The sequence below is a fragment of the Narcine bancroftii genome, chromosome 3, assembly GCF_036971445.1.
Source record: "Narcine bancroftii isolate sNarBan1 chromosome 3, sNarBan1.hap1, whole genome shotgun sequence".
Lineage (NCBI taxonomy): Eukaryota > Metazoa > Chordata > Chondrichthyes > Torpediniformes > Narcinidae > Narcine > Narcine bancroftii.
Genome location: NC_091471.1, coordinates 178,414,969 through 178,439,226, shown reverse-complemented (window position 1 = coordinate 178,439,226; position 24,258 = coordinate 178,414,969). Strand labels below are relative to the sequence as shown.

The 24,258-nt window shown below is 42.7% G+C and overlaps 1 protein-coding gene across 1 annotated transcript in view; it reads right to left on the bottom strand.

Annotated features, from left to right (window-relative positions):
- LOC138757895 (protein Jade-1-like) overlaps positions 1-23,286 on the bottom strand; it is a 160,750-nt gene extending 137,464 nt beyond the window's left edge. The window contains 1 exon segment of the mRNA XM_069925983.1: positions 23,114-23,286. The gene's annotated coding sequence lies outside the window, so the exon portion shown is untranslated.
- Between the last annotated feature and the right edge of the window lie 972 nt (positions 23,287-24,258).

Genomic DNA, 24,258 nt, shown 5'->3' with positions numbered 1-24,258 from the left:
GTGCAATTTAAATATTATATCCAAAAATAAGGTAAAGAATCAAGTTTTAGTATCCATAAAATGCCTTCCTTTTTGTTTGCTCTTCCAACCGCTTCTAACAGTCCTTTTGCACCACTCACCTTGGCTACCCGTTGGCTTATTCACACATGCATTATCACTACTTCTCACTCTGACCACAAGTACATGCTACCAACAGCAGCCAGCTTGCGCGCGCGAACCATCTCCCAGCGCCAAGTCCAGGTAGGTACGCAACAGTGACAATGTCACAACTCGCAAAAAAAAAAGCAAGATTTAAAGATTATCAGCTCCACTGAAATTTCTGCATCTTTGTCCATGATTCAACAGCTGATTTTTTTTTAATCAGTATGTGTTATACCATCAGCTCTTTCAGTTGGAAACACTATAAATTGTACAAATCATTGTGATTAGGGATACACAAATATCGCTATCCATTAAAAAAAATTACAAGAACCTGTTTAAAAAGTAATATAGGAAATATTCAGTGATTGCAATTCAAATTCCACCAGCTTTGGGTCAAGCTGTCAATGGCAGCATGTCTGACATTCTCTCTGAATCTGGCACTCCCTGTTACACACAGTTCTCAACTAAGAGCAAAAACAATCTGACATGTAGCTAAATCCTGGACAGCTTCTAACTACAATAGACCACAGGAGGGACCAGTGTTCATTGACTACAAGGTGGATTTTGCAGCTTGTTATGATCCAGATAGTGGAAGACTAGTTGCAGGGAATTGCAATTTCTCCATAACTGTACCATATATTCCCCCAAAATGGAGTCAAATAAACTGGGGCATGGCCTTTCTCTCAACAAGTGAAAAATGCCAATCCTAGGTCTGCACAATAAGTAATTCCATTGACATTTGCACAACTTGAGTAATTATAATTGCAGTTTCTCGATGGCTGATCGATGAGTGTTGCAATCATTTTCCCAAATGAACCATGCATTGGGCAAGCAGATAAATAAACTACAATCACAGCCTCGTCTCCTCCAGATAGTTCCCTCAAATCATGCCAGCTCAACCTGTCCAAACACTAACTCTGTGTATTTAATCAGTGAATTGTGCCAAGGTTGTAAATAAATCCCCACAAACACATTTCCTTTGGAGAATTAATAACTTTTGTATTGTGCTGTGCTCAGCAACAGAGCCATCTGTTTGGCAAAACAACGGTCAGCAGAAGGCAACAAGTTTCAAATTCCAGAAGCGTTTGTTGGAGGCTCAGGGTAGGGTCTTCATGATGGGAAGCGTTAGGGAATTCCTAATCATCATAATGTTGACCCTTCTGACTGAGCGAAAATGTGAAGAGCACCATGAGCCTAAATGATTTTTCAGTGCTCATCAAGTCTGACTGTCAAAAAAAAACACATCTCACTGGAAGCAAGCACACTAAAATTAAGTCTTGCAGGAAATGTCTTCTTTGCAACTTCCCAGTTGTGGTTGAGAAAGGAAGATTATCAATGCACAAAGCAACTGTTACTCTCCAAACTCTCCACTTAAGGAAAGCTTTGCAAATTACTCAACAACTTCAAAATAGCTACTCCACCTGTGGAAAGATGCAATTTAGCGAATAACTCAACATTCCAACTTCTTAGAATTAGAAAGACACCCCAAGTGAAAAGGCATTATCAATACACCTCGTTGCTCCAAAATGGTTCACAGACATTTTTTTCCAAATGTGAGGACAGCAACTTTGCAAACATAATACTTGGCTTTTCTAACGATCAGCAAACATACTTCATTGCAAATTTGAACGCTTCCAATTCTAGCCAGCCTGTCAGAAGTAACTATAGATCATGTCATCTGCTCATTGGTCATCAACGATTATAATGATACATCACCATCAGACCTAATCTTAGACCAGATGGTTAACCACCATAAAATTATAAATCCTCAGTATAGAGTCACAATTTTCTCTGATCTAGGCATAAACAACAGCAGGCAACTCTTCAGTGATCAAACACCCTTTCCACAGGAGTCTTTATTCAGAGATCTATAGAAGGAGATCATTGCTGGATGAGGCTGAACGAGGCTGGCCCCCAGCTGAAGAGAAGCACAAGAACAGCACATGCAGGAATCTTGATCAAGCAATGAGAAAGCAACGAAGGAAAGAAATGGATAGTCAATATTCACTGTTGGTACCATACAAAAGGGTCCCAGCCAAAAATGTTGACTGTTCATTTCTCTCAATGTATGCTGCCAGATAAGTGTTGAGTCTCCCCAGCTTTTCATTGATGCGCAGCTGACATCAGTATAGACCAGCATATCCTAAACTGGGTTCCTCAGAACCCAGCAGTTCCACAGAAAGGCGTAGGGGTTTCCGCACAAGAAATGGGTAGTAATAAATATAATTAGTAATAACTGATTTTCTTTATATTACTTTTACCTGCGTTTCTGTGGCAGCAGCAGTTGCCTTGACCCCAACAAAACAAAATGGCATCTTGAGGCCTGACATCAGCAGTGCAGACGTCAGGCCTCAAGACACTATTTTCAACCAATGATACTCGGATTTCTTTTGGCGCAAGGCTGGCCATGTTTTTTTTAAATTCAAACTGCAAGATATTCTATGTGTGCAGTACAGCAGGACTGGCTTTGCTGACTCTCTGATTTTTGTGTTCTCCCTCCTTCCCTCTCGCTCATCTCACTGAGATTGGTGATGATGTTGGTGTGGGTGCCGGAATGGTGTCAGTCGGGACCAGGACCTGCATCGATAGAGGCTACGGAATGTTTGCAGTCGGGTTACTGGCAGAGGTGACGGTGTCTCCAGCACATGGTCGGCGGGGATGGGGGGCTAGCAATGGAGGTGATGGAAGCTCGGGCCTGTGGGCAGCAGGGGCCAGGATGCAAAACCAAGTCGGAGGCATCAGGAGCCCCAACTGCGGGCAACTGGGGCTGAGGTGGATACCTGCATCAGAGGCATTGGGGGAATCTGGCCTGTGGGCAGCTGGAGAAGAGTTGGAAACCCACTTCTGGGAGGTCGATGATGGTAGGTATTTGGGGTCTGGGAGGTCAGTGATATTTCTATTTGCAAACTGGTTAATATTCAGTTGTAACAGAATAATCAAATTCCGAAGAAATGGGATTTTGCAAGCACTCAGATTGCTTAAAGGAAAGTAATTTCACTTAAATTAGTCTCAATCACACTCGAACAGGAAGCTTATGCCATTCTACTTCCATCTTGCTTCCAGTTTGTAACTATGGCAATCTGTGATTTTCAAGTGCTCCGCAAAAGGGTTTCACAAGCTAACGTGTTTGAGAAGCCCTGGTATAGACCAACCATCAATTTGGGCTCCTCCTCACCTTTCCAGCAGTCTATGGTGTAGACAACAGCAACTTTATTCACACATTCTCAGATGTTACTTCTACTCTGATTTGCCTTCATTGAATCACAAAAGGACATTTGCGTCCACATTCCCTTTCTACAGTCAATAGTCACCTCCAAACTGCTGCCTCAATTAACTAATTCCGGAGAATGGAAACTAAATGTGGACCTTCTGTCTAGATCCCTCGCTATACATTTATTCTAATGTTATTTTAAGAAAATATTAAAAGCTCAGATTTACACCGATCTTCGTGCCCTTGATTAACACTGGTGAAGAGAATACAAGCACTTGCAATTGGGGCTCGAATCTGGCTCTGTCTATCAGAAGTTTGTGTTTTCTGTGTGAGTTTCCTCCCACCTTACAAAACGTTTAGGGATTGTAGGTCAATTGGGTGTAATTAGATGGCATGGGGCTAGTGGGCCAGAAGGGCCCATCACTGTACTGTGTCTAATTTTTTTTTTAATTTAAACCAAAAGACTGTCTAGCCAAGGTTAATATGTTTATATTTAAAATATTATGAATACGGCAGATCCAGGGGAAAAAACCTCAAAAAGCAATCAGTCTTGTGCTTTTAGTTTGCCAACTATTCCAGCAACATCTGAAAAACAAAATCAGCCAATCCCAACCAAGAGTGGAAAATTCCATTCACTCACTACAAATTTCCAAACTGGTAAACAGAGTGGGTAGAAATACACAAAACTCACGAATCACTGACCCAAAATGAGTCCACTGTTAACTGAAAAGTGAGTCTCAGTCACAAACAAGAATTAACTTGTTTATACTTTAAAGATATTGACAAACAGACCCTCTTCACTCCACCATCAGTTGTCAACTTCATCTCTGGCATGGGAAGTCTGATGAACCCGTCATCTTCCTATCCTGCAAGAAATTTCATTCCCTCACTCCTCCACACCATCCCTCCACACCATCCCTCACCTTGGAGCTGACAAGGCTGAATGGGATATCTGAGTCATCATCAAGATTGCCAAATTCTACCCTGAAGCAATGCTCTACCCTGACTCTGCCTCAACTCAGTTGATGCAGAAATCCCTTTCAATGTCTTTGGGCAAGTGAGGCCAGATCTAACAAAGAACACCTGGCTGTCCTCTCATCTTTAATCAAACTTTTTCAACTTTAGCCTGATCACTCTCCTACAAATTTATGCCCTCTTAACAATTCTGCAAATTCTGACAAATTCCAATGATAGCCTTACCTTCAGCTGCTGAGCTCTTAAGTTCTCGATCGTTGGTTCCAAAACTTCACTGCCTCACCTTTCTCCTGCAAAATGCATCTCTTCGGTCTTCATGTCTCCCTACGTTGTGATGTTTCTTTTATTGTAATAAAGAAACTCTGGTTCTTTTATAACAACTATACTTTATTATCTATAGCACTCTTGACCTCGTGGAGGCATCCATTTTGAATCTACTCCGACCTGCAACAACTCGTCTCCAACACCTTCTTGTGATAAGGATAATCACAAGCATTCTATCATTACTTACGCTTTCCTTGAGATGTAATACAGTATTTATTTCAATTTAAAGTTCAATAAAAACAAACTTCAGCAGCCAAACTTTTTAAGTTCTTTTTTTGAAGAGATTCTGTCTGTCAGGTACTTTAATAACACATATGAATCTTCTTAACACAGGTGCTTATGTCGGCTCTGCTGTTTCACTACTGTCTTTTAGTGTGAAGGCTGGATCCTCTGCATGTGTCTGTTCTTCCAGTGCCTCTTTCATTTTTAGCAGGCTCTTCCGACTCCTCCTCAGTATTTGACCATCCTCTATTGTAACAGTGCAGGATCTTGGATTTTCTTCCTCCAAAACAGTGGCCTTTCTGATCCAAGTTTTGGAATCTCTGAGTCTCATCGTGTCATGTTGTGCCAGTGGCCCTAAACCTCTTGCTGAGGTCATAATTTGCTTTTTGTCTCCATTGATGACGCTTTTAGACCTACTCAATATCCTCAACATCTGTTCTTGTTTGGGTCTGGAGAGAAGGGTAATCCACGACCCATCAGAAGCTCAGCGGGTAACACGCTATGTTCAAGTGGTGAAGCTCTGTAACTCAATAGAGCTAGATACAGATCTGAGCCACTATCTAGTGCTTACTTGAGCAACTGTTTAACTGTGAACTCCTTTCTCTGCATTACCATTTGACTGGATGCAGAGGACTTGAAATCACATGTCGAAAATCATACTCTTCTGCAAAGTTCTAGAATTCTCTACAGCTGTTGCGTAGTCTATTGTCACTAAATAATTTGAGGATTCCATATCTTGGAAAGATCGATTTCATATATTTGATCACACAAGCAGCAGACATGTTAGGAAGCAGCGCAATCTCAGGAAAGTTCGATAGATAGTCAATACGTGCAACTAATTCTTTCCTTCCATGTGGAACAGATCAGTCCCAACTTTCTGCCATAGTTCTGCTGGTAAGTCGGTTATGATCATGAGTTGCTTTGTCTGCTTTGCATAATGTTTCAAACAGGTCTCACAGCTTGAAACCATCTGTCAACATCAGCATTTATCCCTGGCCAAAAAACAGCAGTTTTGGCCCTCCTCTTGCATTTTTCCAATTCCAGGGTGCTCCTCATGCACATTTTTCAGCATCTCTTGTGGCAGTGATTAAGAAATGACAATTCTGCTCTGAGTAGAAGCCCATTGATGTTGTAGTATAGCTGACATTCACCTCTAGGCCATCCTTCATTCAGATTCTTGATGACCTTCTGTGGAACTCTGTCCTTTTCTGTTTCAGCTGTAATCTGCTTGGATTTCATGTCAGATACGGGAAGAGATTCAATGATCAGGTTCACATGGAGATTCACATCTGTGTCTGTGGAACTCTCATTGTGTGCTTCATTCTGCATCATTCCCCTGGATAACGCATCAGCTAATAAGTTTCCCTAGTGTGTAGACCAATTCAAAATCATAATGTTGTAGCTTCATCATCATTCTTTGGATTCGCAATGACATTTAATTGATTTTTCTTGATTATTGCTATACATGGCTTGTGCTCTGTCTCTGCCATGAATGTTCGAACACCATATACATAATTGTGTAATTGCCCTAATCCACAGACCAGACCTAGACACGCTCTATCGGTATATATTGACATTCAGATGTTGTCATGGTCCTTGGTGCGTAGCAAATGGCCTCCAATCTTCTCCCACAGCCTGAAGTAGTACGGCACCTCTTCCATCTTTTGAAGTGTCTGTGGATATTTTTGTCTTTCTGGATGCATCATATTATGTCAAAAGCACTGGTTCTGTATTTAGAATGGTCTTCAGTCGTCCCCATTTTTCCTCGTGGTTGTCTATCCACTTGAATTTACATTTGTCCTGTAATAACATATTTACATACATTGCTTTGGAACACAGGTTTGGTATGAATTTACAAATGAAATTGATCATTCTCAGCACTCACATTTGTCAGTGGGTATGGGCATCCCTAAAATTGCTTTCACCTTGCTCTTGTCTGGCTCCACACCTGTCTCTGACAGTTTATCTCCCAGAAAGGTGATTTCCTTCACACCAAACTGACATTTTTCTCTGTTAAATTTTAATCCATACTTCTGGATGGGTTGTAGCATTTTGATGAGCCTCTTGCATTGTTCTTATGTGGATCCCCATAGGATCATATCATCCACATACAAACGTACCCAATTTATGCCTTCTATGATGTGCTCCATTGTCCTTTGGAACACTTCCAGAGCTGAGGAAATTCTTAAAGGCATCCTCAGACAGGAGTATCAGTCAAACAGTATAAAGTCGTTTGGGTCCATGCACACACATAGGTCACCATTCTTCTTTTTGACACACACACACCATTGAATTCACCCATTCTGTGGGCTCCTCCACTTTCTTTATGAATGCTAGTGCCATCATTTGGTTAGGTTCCTGCTTGCAATTTTGTTTTTTAGAGATGCTGGAAACTGCCTTCACTTGGGACTACGTGAATTTGAGAACTTGAGTTTACATGTACCTTTTGCGTTGATCTTCTGTCCATTGTAGGCTTTGAGCTGTACAGGATTTGCATTGATGTATGGCTTTATTTTCATTGTCCTGATGTCGCACTCACAGATCAAATTGGCCCGTGTCCAGCTTGAAAGGAATATCTGCTCCATTTGATTGCAATGACACAGCCCGCTTATCCTACTCGACTGCGTTCACGCTTGGCTGTTCCATGTCTGTTGGTTTATAGTCCTTCTGCACTATCATGCCAATGAAGAGTGCATCACTGGGAGCAGTTTCTTCTATGGTGTGTATCGTGTGCATGCTTTCACTTTTGTTTCCCTTTGGAAAAACATTGCTTTGCATAATGATTCTGCCCTTTGCTCTTGCTACAGCTTTTCCATAGGCTGAGCATTGTTTAGGTCATAGATTATCAAGTTGAGGAGTATACCCCACCGGTGGGGCATGGCAATATTTTGGTGGGGCATGGGCTTAAGAGTATTGGGGGGGGGGGGGTGAAGGAATATTTTGGGAAATAATTAAAAAGTTAGTTTTCAAAAATTAAGTAATTATATTGGTGTGAAAGTTGTGACTTGGCGTCACTGTCAATACAACTCAATTGTGGTAATTTCCAAGTAAAATCATTTTGTTCTTTTTATTTTCATGTGTTTTTCCTTTTCCAATGATTCTCTTATTTTAACATTTGTTATTCTTGGTTAATGTTATATTTTTTCCCAATATGTCTCATCATCATCCATTCCAAATTATCTCATTGACGACAAGGATTCCAAATTATCTCAACAATCATGTCTCCATCCATACTTCTAGCGAATTGATTGGGGGGGGGGGGGGGGGGCGGGGAAGAAAATTCCCCAGGCACCAGTCTGAGGGGATCGTCAAAATCGGAATAAAAATAGGAACCCCAGAAAGTAAAGCACGAGGCTAGCGCAGTTTTGATGCACACTCTGCGAGAAAAAAATGTCAGAAACCATGCTAGTGTTTTTTTAGGGTCATTGATTTGATCATTACTTTTATTACATTTTTCCATTCTAAGACATAACAAAATATTGCTTAATCTGTTTCAAGGAGCTCACACTGTTGTATATTCAAAATGAGCAGAACAAGCCAGCAAAAGGTTCATCAATATTCAGTGGAATTCTTGAAGTTTGGGTTTATACCTGCTGTACATGAGGAATGTGCACCTCTTTGTCTATTTTGCCAACAGACTTTGACAAATGAATCAATGAAAGCAGGCCGTCTTGAAGCTCATTCGAGGGTAAAACATCCTGACCATGTCAATTTGAAATTGGGATATTTTAAAATCACTGAAAGAGAAGTCTGAAAATAGATCAAAAATCACTTCATTACTCACTGTGCAAACTACAGCCCTGAATCATACACTTGAAGCTAGTTATGAAATTTATTTGCTAATACCAAAACATGGGAAGAATCATACTATTGGGGAGGAACTGATTAAACCCTCAATAACATTGTTTCTCAAAACAGTTCTGCAGAAGGTTGACAAAGATGTCTGAGCAATGCTATTCAGTAATAGTACTGTCTGCAACAGAATAGATGACATGGGTCAAGATCTTGAAAAACAACTTATTGAGAAGTTGAAATCACAAAAGTTTCTCAATACAACTGGATGAATCTACTGTCCAGGACAGCGAGGCTCTGTTATTAGCATACATGAGATATAGTGATCAGGAAGAGTTTCAAGAAGATGTTGTTTTGTGAATCATTGGAAACAACCACTACTGCAGTCGATGTCTACAACAAGCTCAAAAATTATTTGGATGAAAATGAAATACCAAAAGGAAACATTGTATCTTGTGCTGCAGATGGTGCACCTGCTATGATGGGTCAAAAATAAACAGGATGTTTAAAATTAATGAAGGATAAAAATCCAAACTTGTTAGTTGTGGATTGTGTTATCCAGCGAGAAAGCTTAGTTGCCAAGAAAGTTTCCCCTGTTCTACACGAGATACTGCATTTTGTGATCATGTGCATCAATGCCATCAAAGTTAATGCCAAACATGAACATCTGATAAAGCAGCTTTGTGTCGATGAAAATGCAGAACATGTGAGATTATTGCTTCCCACTGAAGTAAGGTGGTTGTCAAAGGGAAACTGCTTCAAAAGGTTTATGGAACTGTTTGATCTCCTCAGAGAGTTCTTGAAGGACAAATCTGAATTGAACCTCTGACTAACAACAGAAGGCAAAGCTTATGTGAGTTACTTGATGGACATGTTTGGAAAAACTAAGTTCATTGAACAAGCAACTCCAAGTGGCAAATATAACGCTTGTTGATGCAAAAACAAAGATATTTGGATTCATGACACTTCTAGAATTATGCCAAAGGAATATTTCTGCAAGAAATTTCAGTTAATTCTATTAGTTAAATAAGAGTGAGGTAACTAATTCTGCTACAAACGTCATTGTTGACCATTTGAAAATGTTGGTTACCGACTTCAATGCTGGATTTTGTTATTTAAAGGTAATGGATTTTCCTTCTTGGTTAACTCAGCCATTGCTGTGGACTTATCTGAAGTTCCAGTGCAATACCAAGAGGAGTTATCTAAGTTGCACATGATGAATCTGTGAAAACTCTGTTCAAAGTGAAAGGAACCATGATGTAGCTGTCTAACCAGATTGAAAAGAAATACTCAAACATGACTACTTCAGCAAGGGAACTATTGATACATTTTCCATTGTCTTATTTACTAGAATGTGGCTTAAATGCTGTTAGTGATTTTTTTTTCAAGCTAAGAGAAGCCGACTGTAAATGACAAAACGTGGAGATTCAAGGATGAAACTAACAAAATTAGTCCCTCAAATCAAAAAAATCTGCAGCCAGCGTCAGCGGCAAGGTTCCCACTGAAGTGACGACAATTATTGAATGTGTGTTTGAGAAGGTTGACATTGAAGTGGAAGTTGAATATGAAATGTGTGTTCCAGTGTATTCCCGACCTTAATTGAAATACACTTGAGGTAAATTATTTAATTAAAACTTCTTTTGAATATATAACTTTTTTCCTCTAGAGGTGGGGCGTATGGTTTTTTTTAAATTAAAGTGGGGCCTAGGGCAAAAAAGGTTGAGAACCACTGGTTATAGACCAATTGAGAGGTCTTCACGGTCATCTACCACACATCAATGCAGCAATCCATTGTTCCCACTGCAACCATCAATCCAAGAGGGCGACAATAACAGGCCTCAATGACTACTGCCCTATGGCTCTGACCTCCACCGTTATGAAATGCTTTGAGCATCTAGCAATGGAACGCATCAAAGCTCACCTCCCAGCGATGCTGGACCCATCTCAATCCACTATTCCACAGACTACGCGAGAGCCTTATCGCTTCTCTCTGTCCTGACCTGGAGAACGCCATCTCAAACACCAGGTTGCTCTTCTTCAATCTCAGCTCAGCATTTAATATGATCATTCCCCAGAGGCTGGTGGAGAAGCTGTCCTCGCTGGATTCAACACCGCTCTCTAACTGAATTCTGGACTTCATAATGGAAAGACCATAGTCTATTTGGGTTGGTAGCAGAATGTTGAGCACTATCACACAGGGCTGTGTGCTCAGTGTACTCACATTCATGATATTGATCCACAACTGCTTCACCAGATCCAACTCCAACAGTGTCATCACGTTTATATTAACAACCCTCTAAGTGGAGAGCGCCAAGTTCCTTGGAGTTCACTTCACAAGTGACCTATCATAGACACACATCTCCTCACTTAGCATAAGATGCAACAGAAACTACACTTCCTGAGAAGAATGAAGCAGGTAAGGCTACCTGCCACCATCATGTCAACCTTCCACAGAAGTTCTTTCGAAAAAGCATCCTGGCCGGCTGCATCACAGTGTGGTATGGGGTTGTTGCTGAGAAATGCATCACAAAGATCAATCCACAGGACCATAAGAATGGCAGAAAGGATCCCCCACATCAGCGTGATCTACTGGGCACACAAAATCATTGAGTACTCCTTCCACACAGCATCTTTCAGCTGTGCCCATCGGGAAAGAGGTACAAGAGTATCAGAGCCAGCTCCACAAGTCTGAGGAATAGCTCCTTCCCACGGGCAGTGAGAATGCTGAACAACCAAAGGAACTGCTCACACTAACCATTTGAAAAATCTCGTATTTCATATATATATTCCACTTGTCCTGTATATGTATTGTTTGTATGTGTGTCATGACTGGTTGTGTGTCTGCATGTTTTGCACGGAGGACTGGAGAACACTGTTTTGTCAGGTTGTACTTATGTAATCAGATGAAAATAAACTTGACTTGCTCTCTGAAAGATCTGGTTTTCTTTTTAAAAAAAAAAATTCAAAGTAGATTTATGTAGTGCTGCTACATAAATACGTATGCCCTTCTGATCAGATGTAAACTACCAGATCTGCACCAATCCCAAAAACATATCAGGAAGTTACACTGAGCAACATCCAAAAAGTTGGTTGTGTACCAATGAAAAGCATGTTCTAAATACTATGTATTCCGTCTTCACTTTGACGTCCATAAGTAAGCAGTAATGGCAGCTTCCACATTAATAAAACATTTAAATTAAGATGACACTAATACCAGATTTAAACCATAGTTCTATTTCATACACAGCCGAACAGCACAAGATTACTTACTCTACACTTAGATTCTGACTGTTTCCCCTCTTTTATTAGACCATAATCCCGGATTAGTACTGTAACTTCAACAACACCACAATTGAAAACTACGTGGCAGCTCCAAGTTACCACAGAACCTTACCCAAGTACAAGATGAATGAGCCTTTAAGATTGCTTATCTCTTGAATGCATTGATTGCAAGAGACTCTCTCAGTTTCCTCTAACAATAATCGCTGTCATGGTTACAAGCCTTGTACAGACATGTACATGTATGTAAAGGAAATGTTATGTGTTCTAAGTTACAAAGGTCACACAATACAAGCAACTAGTACTGAGCTTAGTGAGACTCATTCCTTTCCAAGCCACAAAGGCACCATCAATACATACACATGAAGATTAATTCAAGAAGCAGTAATGCCAATTTGATTGCATAGTTATTGAACAGCAATTTTGATTTTCAAAAGTTAATTTTAATCCCCAAACACACATAACCATACCCATAAATTATAATACATTATTTTTATTGTTTTGTTAAAAAATTAATCAAAAAGCAAAAAGTGTCAGTTCTTTATAGCCACTTTCAACTTTGCCAGTGATTCCAGGAATTGAACTCCAATTGGCCTTTAAAGTGGCAAGCATGAAAGCAAGATCTGCTCACCTCACGCCAGGGATTGCCGGCCTTGACCCCTAGTACAATCCCCAGCGTCTGCAGACACCGGCATTGAGAAACGGGCAATTGCATTGCAGGCATTTCCTATTAAAGGTAGAACAGTTAGGAGTGGTCTAGTGTGAAAGGCCAAACCCCCATTCCTATCCCGGGACACTGAACGGCCGATTTACTGGGATGCAAGTGTGAAAAGGGCTTTAGTCAGCTGTGTTGCATTTTTCCATACAATCGTTTAAACTGCTTTACTCTTTATTTTGGTATAAAAATATCAAAGTGTGAAAAATAATATTTTGTATGTGATTCACCAAGATATCTCAACTTGGTGTAGGCTCTTTCAGATGGCCAGAATACCACGATGTAAAGCTGTATATTCTACCCCTATGCGGCTGTCAGGAGGCCACCTGAAAGAGTAGGAGGCGCCTCCGAGGCGCACTTTCTAACTCTCCTCAGAGAGGGATAATCGCAGGAGCACTGAAGTCCTCCTAGGCACCTGAATGCAGCCGCCTGAAAGCAGCTACTAAGGGGTGGGCTGATGACAATCAGCTGGCGACGCAACTCCCCACACCTGAAAGCCCTCCTCCCCGCTGCCTGACAGCCCCTCTCCCTGCTGCCCGTCCCCGGCGTGAGATAATGGGGCAGGGGCATCCAGCGTGAAACTATGGGGCAGGGGCAGCCAGCGCAAAACTATGGGGCAGGGGCAGCCAGCGCGAAACTATGGGGCAGGGGCAGCCAGCGCAAAACTATGGGGCAGGGGCAGCCAGCGCAAAACTATGGGGCAGGGGCAGCCAGCGCAAAACTATGGGGCAGGGGCAGCCAGCGCAAAACTATGGGGCAGGGGCAGCCAGCGCAAAACTATGGGGCAGGGGCAGCCAGCGCAAAACTATGGGGCAGGGGCAGCCAGCGCAAAACTATGGGGCAGGGGCAGCCAGCGCAAAACTATGGGGCAGGGGCAGCCAGCGCAAAACTATGGGGCAGGGGCAGCCAGCGCAAAACTATGGGGCAGGGGCAGCCAGCGCAAAACTATGGGGCAGGGGCAGCCAGCGCAAAACTATGGGGCAGGGGCAGCCAGCGCAAAACTATGGGGCAGGGGCAGCCAGCGCAAAACTATGGGGCAGGGGCAGCCAGCGCAAAACTATGGGGCAGGGGCAGCCAGCGCAAAACTATGGGGCAGGGGCAGCCAGCGCAAAACTATGGGGCAGGGGCAGCCAGCGCAAAACTATGGGGCAGGGGCAGCCAGCGCAAAACTATGGGGCAGGGGCAGCCAGCGCAAAACTATGGGGCAGGGGCAGCCAGCGCAAAACTATGGGGCAGGGGCAGCCAGCGCAAAACTATGGGGCAGGGGCAGCCAGCGCAAAACTATGGGGCAGGGGCAGCCAGCGCAAAACTATGGGGCAGGGGCAGCCAGCGCAAAACTATGGGGCAGGGGCAGCCAGCGCAAAACTATGGGGCAGGGGCAGCCAGCGTGGGCCACCCAGGCCCCGACATCCAAAAGGGACAGGAGGAGCCAGAGTGCTCTCCAAGGCACCTCTCCTGCACCTGTCCCTTTCAGGTGGACAGCACAGCACTTTCAGAGCTACCACCTGAATGACCATTCCACAGGTCTGCATCTGCTTCTGTAGGCGCATTCTTGGTGGAGAATGCACCTGGAAGCGGCTTGTGATTCTGAATTTCCTCATCCAACAATAGATTCCCGCAGATTACAAGGAATAATTCAACTGTACTGGAACTAATAAGATGTACCTCATCTGGATACGATTTATTGAATACAGCTAGCAGACACACAGCCTCGATATCAGAAATTCAGCTGCAACTACTAAGGGAGGAGAAAAAAATTAAGCCAAACTTGTTACAAGTGCATGGTCTTAGCTCAAGATCCAGATATCTGAGAGCAAATTAGAAGTTAGAAGGGAAGGCCAAACACAATTGCTTAAACACATGAAGGAATCTCATAGTTTCTATCAAGACCAATCTCACATTTTCCTTGTAACATAAATAATGTTAAATCTTGTATTTTCAAATGTTTTAACCGGCTTTGATAAGCTATACTCCAGCATCTTGCACCACTACCTCATTTTCAGCTGACACTTCATATTCGATTTTACACTGGATCCATCACACCCTTCACTATTTCACTAAAGGATCCATCACAACATGGACACACTCTCTTCTCCCTCTTCCCATTAGTAAGAAGGCTGAAGAGTGTGAAATCACACACCAAAAAGTTTAATCACTACTACCACCCCCCCCCCCCGCGCCCCCCCCCGCGCCCCCCCCCCCCCCCCCCCGGAGCCTTCAGGTTCCGTCACAACAGTATTCTCATGCCAACCTTGCTTTGTGGTATGACTTTTTAACCTTCATTATCTTCATTGTAACTCTAACTCGATATTCTCTAATTGGGTTCCTACTCTTCTAATGTATTCTGCCTAACATATGTTAGAGATGCTTATCATGCTTTAAATAAAACTGTGTTGAAGAAATGGCTCCAGATAAGAATCTGCAAGTAATTTTTCCACAGATAGCATTGGAGACACCTAGCCCCCAGCACTGAGACAGAACTTACAAATCCACGTGGCTAAAGAGGCATGGCATGCTCAGTTTCAAATATGGTGCTTCTCATATGCAATGACCCACCAGCACTAAAGGTTCATTCTTCCTTTTATTATTACATAACAATACATAAAAAATATAATTTGCATGATATTCTTCAACTTTTGTCTGCCATAAGGCAAACAGTGTCACCATGAGCATTTCCTGGTGCCCCTAACACCAAGAGAAAGAGTCCCTTCAAAGATGACACTGAGGGTCTGTGAACTTGCCTCCAGCACTCCCACAGCCTCTGCAGCTGCACTAACTCCTGTTCAATCGCTGGCAACCTAAGTTGCAGGTCCAAACGATCAGGAAGCATTCAGCATACGAGGCCCTTCAAGCCCTCATCCTCTTGAATCTTGGTTCTAATACCTGGTTCCCATGAGACGGTCTTCAGCTGCCTGCAACCTCTGTGGGTCCTCTGACTGCAAGTTGCTAGCAACCTGTATGAGTCGTCAACCCCAAGTTCACCAACAGCCTTTGTGCATCCTTTAGCCACTGAGCCCTCGCTGGTCCACTGCCCTGGTCATCTTCACTGAAGGGTTGTTTCCTATGCTTCTCCTCCTTAACTGGGGGTGGGGGGGTATTCTCCCCATTTTCTAGTGCCCTTTGCCAGTCTACTGCCCACCCCCCGTACCTAAAACCCCTCAGGTGTGCTGCCCAACACAGGTGCTGCCATCTCGAACACAATACATGCAACATTAGACAACCTAATTCATGAAAAAGGCAAACAGGATCGACAAAAAGAAAAATGCATTTCCCTGCCGAAAGAAGCAAAAGCAGAAAATCTATCCCAATTAAATCAAAGGCATAACTGACTGCACTCAAACCAAAATGCAACTAAAAATCAGAGGATGGAGTGACTCCAGTACAACAGTCTATTTTTCTTCAAGTGTAGTAGAACCCCATTATAACGCGATGGTTCAGGTAAAAAAAAAAATCAGATCATGAAAAAAGTGGGGTTGTGCTAAATCGGTGCTTTCAAAAAAATAAAGAACACATGCACAATACCTGTATTTGTGATCGTTTTTATTTCTTACAATCATTATTTTATTTCTTAAGAAAGCAATCGAGTGTTTGTTGCCTGAACACAGCAGGTCGCTGGCAACGAGCGAAATCCAAAATGCCTCTGAGTTGGAGGATTTTTTTTTATATGGGCCACATCCTGGGTCTCCAACCAACGTGGGCTGGCCTCAAGGTGCTCAATGGCTCCAGACACTTTCGGGGGTGGGGGCTCCTCATTGTCATCCTCCTGTGGTTCGGGAACTGGTGCTATAGTAACGTTACAGATGATCTCGGACTCCGTCAGGTGCTCATAAATCGGGCATTCATCATCGGCAGAGTACCTCTGGTAAAAATGCTCTTTGCTAATTTGAAACCCCCTCCCCCCCCCCCGCCTCACCCACCTCGTCATCTGTGAAGCCGTAGAATTCTTGATCATTATCATCTCCTTTGATGGATTCTTGTGATGAAAAAGCTGGACCCAGACCTTTCTCCTAGTATTCTTCCACACACGAGGAGCTGACTGCTGCCCAACCCTTCCCACCGAAGTGGCAAACTTCTTTAATGTTGATGCTTTTCAGATAGTCTTCCAGCATTGTTGATTCGTCTACAATTCGACATATTAATTCACACCTGTAATTCTGCTTGAACACTGAGATGATCATGATCCCAGACTAGGGACTGGATCTTAGATGTAGTGTTCTTTGGGAGACAAGAAACTGATCTTTCTATCGCAGCTTACTAGGCTGGCAGCTGGGCAGATAAGTTGTCAAGCAAAAGAGCTTTGAGTTCTAGCTTTTGTTTAAGCTAATGAGCATGAACAGCAGGGACAAAAGTTATGTAAAACCAATCCTCAAAGATAACACTGGTCATCCAAACATTGCTGCTATGCGTGTACTTGAACGATAACAGCTTCATGTTGACATGGTGGAAACAGCAGAGCAAGCGAAATTTGCCAATCATGAACGGTTTAAACATGTTCCAGTCTTGTGAACACAAAACAACAATGTCACACAATCTTTACGTTGTTTGAACCCCTCACATCAATGGGCATCATCTTTGCTGGACAGCGTGCAGTCTGGGATCATTTTGTAGCAGAGGCCTGTTTCATCACAGTTGTACACTTGTTCTTTGACACAGCCACCTTCTTCTAAGAGAGTTTTTAGTTCTGCCAGGTATTGGCTGGCGGTGGCACTGTCGGCTGAGCAAATTTCTCCAGACACTAACACATAATAAATCCCACGACGGCGTTTAAACCAGTCTAGCCATCCATTGATCAGCTGGTCAAACTTCTCTGCTTGAGCTTTGAGAATAGGCTTGGAAATTGTAAGGCCTTCTGAGTGTGCTTGAACGAACCAATCGTACAGGGAGTCATCGACTGGCATCTTTGGCTGTCTTCATGTATTTGGCCTTTAGTCCCGCTTCTTCCTCAACTTTCCAAAGGGACGTGCTTAACTTATCTTCCTGAGATTTCGAGCCATGAAGTGTTGATTCAGGTATGCCGAGGTCACGTGCAACTTGGGTTTGACTTGTATTCTTGATTGTATCAAGTGGGTGAAGCTCATCTTTCACTGAAAAAGATTTTCACCTTCTAATGGTGCATCCCATTCTGATGTCAAAACAATTTCAATTCCGGAAAGAGGAAAAAAGGGTCCACTGGCTGATCGCGTGAAATCCAGGTTCGCATTAAATCAGGGTTCCACTGTACCAGTTTTGAGAAATCTTCAACATCAAAAGTAGAAGCAGAGTTTCCATTTGGCCCATTTATATATCATTAAAGTCAGGCTGATTCTGTACAGCCTACCTTTCCAATCTGCTGATTCTCATTGGCCCCAAAAGATTATCAATGTACTGATAGCTGACAGTAAGACCCTCCACAACCCTTAGATTGAGAATTCAATGTTTTTAATTTAGTTTTAAACCACTCATCTCAAAGGTATGAACTAAATTGTATTGCATCTCAGCCAGTATTCACGTTCAATAATACATCCCGTCAATCCCCTCAGCAACTTGCATACCACACTTATTCTTCCAGACTTTCTCTGATCCAAGATGGCTTGTATTGAAACTCTCATACACCAACTCGCTCTAACTCCAGTCTATTCATTGCAAAAACTCTTTCTAAAAAGTTTGTTAAATCAACCTGAAGAAAGTGAACAAATATCCTACACATTATTCAGTGTTAACAGGACATTTCCATGCACTGCTGCTCAGGAAAAGTGCTGAATGAAAATTAACAAAAGATAGACAGCCACAGAGGTACAGCTGTTGTAATTAAAAAGTCAGTGATTTTTATTTCCAACTGTAAAGCGTAATACAATTCCCAAGCATCTGCCCACTCCTTCACAATCGAATAGAGCAATTTATATTACACAGGTTTTTCCACACAATTTAAATGCTACCTCATGAACAGAAAGCATTAAGAGCCTTTGAAGTGAACATCTAGATATAACTGACAGATGATCATGATTCAGGACAATTTCTTTCATATTTCAAATATAAAGATTGAAAATCTTTTTTGAGACTTTCAAAGGCAGAAATTAAAAGTAAAACTGTACAAAATAAAGTCTCTAAAATACTTTATAATTTAAAGAATTGCCACACTTAAAATCTTTCAACAGTAAGAGGCTTGACAGAGGTATAGAAAATCATAGATCTAAATAACAGAAGCTTTTCCAATTAATAGATGGTCAAAATTGCAAGGAATATTACTTTGAAGAAATTTGTAAGACAAGGGAAATTGAAGAAAAGGTCTTTTTGTTGTAACCTGGAATTCACTGGCTGGAAAATGTCAATCAAGGTTTTTAAAAAGCCAAGTGGCTAGGTACTCAAGGGAAAATAATTCACAAACTGAAAAAGCAATAGGAGAAAATGGATTGCTTTAGCAAGAAACCAAAAGAAAAATTGCAGGAAACACAGGTCAGGCAACATCTAAAGAAAAACTGTCTCTGACTTGAAAAAACAAACACCGTTTCTACTTCCACAGACATTGCCTGAACCCCATAGAATACTACAGCACAGAAACAGCCCCTTCAGCCCATCTGGTCTGTGCCAAACTATTATATTGCCTAGCCCTAGCTCTACAGCCCTCCATACCCCTTGCATCCATGTTCCTATCCAAACTTTCTTTCATGTCAAAATCAAGCCTGCACTCACTTCAGCTGGCAGCTCATTCCACATTCCCATCACTTCATGTTCCCTTTAAACATTTCCCCTTCACTCTTAACCCATGTCATCTAGTTCTGGTCTCACCTAACCTCAATGGAAAAAGCCTTTTGCATTTACTCTAATGTATACCCGTCATTATTTTGTATATCAAAATCTGACTAATGTTCCTAGAATTTTCTTTTTGTTGTAGATTTCAGTGTATTTAGTTTTTTTTTAAATATAATTTTCACCTGCTAGGACTTAGATGATGGGATAAATCTCATGTCATATAACAATTCTATGATTCTAGGTTAAAATTATTAAGCTGTAACTAACACAATTACTGTAGAAAAGCAATATATAACCCATAAGTACACTAACAAAGAAAACTTTTGGCTTCCTTAAAAACACCCCAGGTCAGGTATAAAATCAAGCATAAATAAATCTTAAAACAAGACAGCAGTAACTCATAAGATGGAAAGTTTCAACTTGATTGCCTGGTGAACATATCAGCCAACTAATTAATTCACGGTTAATTAGTTTAACAATATTGCTCTTTTCTCCACAAGACAGCAAGCAGATAGTTCTGGCAAAAAAAACCTGTATCTGATCCAGCACCAAGGGGTTAATTTATACTCATGATTTTTGTGGCAGAAAACAAGTTAGTGCTTGAACTGACCTTGAACTCTGCATAGTAATGACTGTAGTGGCACAAATTAAACAAATGCTAGCTTCCTTATCTCATAGAAAACAATATTAGATCTCATTTTTAAGAGAAGTATCCCATGCCCAAAGCCATGTAATTAACTGCAGGTACAAATGTAGTTCCATAACCAGGCACAAAAATAAAATGTATGCAGTTCCAAAGCCTCAACTAGAAATTTATAAACCATCATGAATCGCCAAATTTTGCTTACTTCTGTTGGGCAAAGAAATTGCAATTGCTTTGCTTCCCACTAATGAGTACCCACCTTCCTGAAACAAATATGTCAATATTAACAACAATGAATTTCTAACTGTATAAAGCTTTAATGATAGGACCATGTACTATAATAATCTCTGCTTTAAATTTCAGAACATTTACTAAATTTACTGAATGAAGCAATAAAATGAATACCAGGGAGGTGTCATCCTGTCAGAATGGTTCATGAAAGTGCAATTTGACTCAGTAATATAAAAGTTTGCCAACACATGGCAAGGACACAGCAGGTGTTGGAAGAGTTGATCCAGCAGACAATCCAAGAGTGAAAAAATTGGTCTGGTGAGACTTAACCTCTGGGAAAGTGTGAACTACTTAATAAACTTCTCATCATTCAAGTCATGCATTAAAAAAAAACATATTTGCTTCTTATCCCAGTAGCATACATCAAACTAAAACATTATTCCACTAAGAAAGCCCAGGTAAAGATGTGATAGCATAAAAGAATAAATGACAATAATATTACTGCTACGTGGTCAAGCACCTTACACCCATCTCTGAAACAGTCCACGGTGGAATGCCCCATAAAACACTTTACAATACCGAAAAGGAAACTTGTCAATGAGAAACCAGTAGCTTTTGCCTTATGGTCAAAAGAACTCCAATTCTGCACATCAAATGACCAGGAAATCTTAAAGTAGACACGATTAAATCTTTCCTGCCAATAAGTGGCACCTTAGGTCCACCAACCTAGGCCGTGCCTGACGAGACATCAAGCCTCGCAAAAGGTCTGTCTACATATTCGTATTCTGGAACATAGTTCATAGTTGGACAGTAATTCACTATAATTCATGCTCTTTTTTTTAAATAAACTGTTGATTCATTCACAAAACCACAACAGAAGAAAATTATTAAAATGAAAAAGGAAACAGTGGAAAAAAAAATGAAGTACTGTTTTACCAGTTTTTCCTCATTAATGATTTCCCTTTTACCAACTCACAAAATAAATACTCGAGTCCCAAGAGCTAACTTTTAAGATGACTAATTAATATACCAGGAACAAAAGGTACAGGAGAGCAAGTTTCAAGCAGCTCACCTACACAGGGAACTAACTTCCCGCACAAGGAGATTGAACGGCCAACAGTCCAGGTCCATGGCACTCTCCTCCAGCAAAGCTCGTGTCCTTTCCACTCAGGGTGTTATTACACCACATATTAAGTAAGAGTCCTTTTCGATCTCGTCCCCATGAATGGATTATTCCGTGCCAGTTATTCACTTAGCCACACTGTCACTTCTGGGAAGTACGACATTGCAACAAACTTGAGACACTGTAAACTCCTTCTCAGACTTGCTGTCAGCATCACACAGAAAGAAGTTTAAAAAAAAACTAAATACCGCAAACTAAACGTTTTTGCGTGGTTTTTTTTCCCCTGAAACAATGCTACAAACGTTAAAAACCCCGTTCAGTCAATGATGGATGAAAATCGTGGGGAGGCTGCAGCCATGAAACCCAGAGGCGTGCGCCCCTTCAGCCCGACCCCACTGTTGGTCCAAGATCATCTGAAGCCGCTTTGCCAGTGCGGCTCTCTCGTTGGACTGCAGACTGGAAGGTGCAGCCCAGCAAAACTCCTGTGGCCTCAAATGTCATGCCGCCTCTCTGCCGTGAAGACCAGCTGTGTTTGCAGTCAGAGTGGGCACCTCCCCCCCTTGGACAGACACCAGGCCACCAACCAGAATCCGCTCCAGAAACAACCCCCCACTCGGCGAGTTTGTGTGTGCGCGTGAAAGCCAGGGATACCGGTGGGTCAAGCAGAGCGGCTGAGGAAAGTTTCAGCCACGGCGCTCGAAGCAGTGAACGGCCATTGATGGTCGAAATACAACAAGCATTGACTCAACGGGCGATCACTTACGTGCTCAAGTCCCACCGTGACTCCCCCTCCCTCCATGAGGCGCAACATGTGTTAACACCACAGCCGTTTGCTCGCGTCCGGGCTCCAATCACTGTGAATTTTCGATGCACCTCCCTCCCCGTGCACTTTTATTTTTGTCCCACTTCAATCTTCTTGCAAAGAATAGGAGGCATGAACGGGGAACGTTTCTTTGCAAACGTAACTTAGCCGCTGCGGGCGGGCGGGGTGCATTTGCAGGGCCGCGAGCTTCTCGCAGACGGTAGTGCGGGCCCGGATCCCGGGCACCGTTCTCTCCGCGTCACGTTCCACGGCGCCTGGCAACAGCAGCCGCCAAACGTCCACCGCGTCGAGCGCTCTCATCAGACCCACAGAGCGCGGGACTCCGCCGAATGCAACCACCGCCCCTTCCTCCACCTCTCATTAAAAAAAACCCCGTTGCAATTTTAATCCTCGTGCATCAGAAACATTGCGGCCTTCCCGGTAACTTTTGCGGGGGAGGGGGGATATAAAGGACATCCTGCTTTCCTTCACCCTCCCTCCACCGCGTTCTCAGAACACAAGCTTTTGGCGCCATATTAATGACGTACTATATTATTTCCATCATCGGCGACCTTCGGGATCAAATTGCTGAACTAAAATAATACCCCCGCCGCCGAAAAACGGCCGACAACGGCAAATGCATCAAAAGCTTGACATTTTCTCGAAACGCCGGGTCTCCTCTCCCTTCATCTTCCTCCGGGTTGGTTCCCCCCCCCCCACCCCCTTACATTAATTTCTCTTTTTCCCCTCCCCCCCCCTCAAGAAAACGAGCCCAAAACGCTTAAAAGTATTGCAAGAGGACAGTACCTGCTGTAAAAAAAGATAGTGTGTGTTTGTGGTGTTTGGGGGCGCCTGGATGGTAATGGTGAAGATGTTTGGAGTGTGGAGTTCAGGCAGCTGCAGTGGCAGGTTGTGGCTCCCTCTACCTCTCTTTCTCGCTCCCTCTTTCACATGGGCTCTGACTGACGTTGGTCCTGCTGCTGGAGTTGGTTGGGCGAAGCAAGGATCCTTTCTCCCTTTTCTCCCTGTCGCTCTCCGCCCGCTGCCAGACGAGGGAGCGCGTTCATGTTGTGTCAACACATCTTTTGCAAGCCAGGTTTCGTTTCTCTCTCTCTCCCCCCCCCCCATCCCCACCGCCGATCCCTTGTTTAACAGATGCATTTTGGAAGACGACGTGCAAGAGGGCGGGTGATTTCAAACTTTGCACTGACCTCCTTCCGCGTGCAAAGCAAAAAAAGAAATGAGGTGCCTAATTCCGGCTCTGACGGCCATTGAACTGCAGGCAGCAAGGTAAAGGTGGTGAAATGGTCGTGATTGATGTGGTCTCTAAAAAGCGTTGGACAGGTGGCCACTGTTGCAATTCCGAAAACGCGCCACGAGATAAATGTTCAAGTTGGCGATGGTATTCGTGGCGTTTTCAACTCAGCGAGGTCAAGGTGATTCCCCTTAATGACAGTGATCGATTGGAGCGGGAAAAAAAGAGGGTACTCCCGAAGGGAGCCCCCGGCTCATGACAGGACACTTAAAAGATCCCCTCCAATACGCGACTTCTGGCACAGCGCTGGACTCCGCTGTCTGGCAGCACATACAAAAGAATGGACATTGCCTGGACTTTAGAAACTGAGTTACAGGGAAAGATTAAACAGGTTAGGGCATTTTTCCCTGGAGCACAGAAGAGCATTGCAGGTATGGAGCAAATGAGGGACCTGAGGAGTATAAAAATGCAAGAAAAACCTCAAGAAAGAAACCAGGAAGGCTAAAAGAAGACACGAGGTTGGTTCGGCTGACAAGGTGAAGGAAAATACCAAGGGTTTACACAAGTATGTTAAGAGCAAAAGGAGAGTAAGGGATAAAATTGCTCCCCTTAAAGATCAGAGTGGTCAGCTATGTGTGGAGCCAGAATAGATGGGGGAAGACCTTAACTGAAGTTATGAAACCGTGCACAGAACGAGTCAATGATTAAAACAGAAGTTTTCAAACGTTTTCTTTCCACCCACGTAACACCTTAGACTCTGGAGTGCTGGTGCTGGAATGGCAAACTTGGGTGCTTCAAGGCAAAGCAGACAACTGC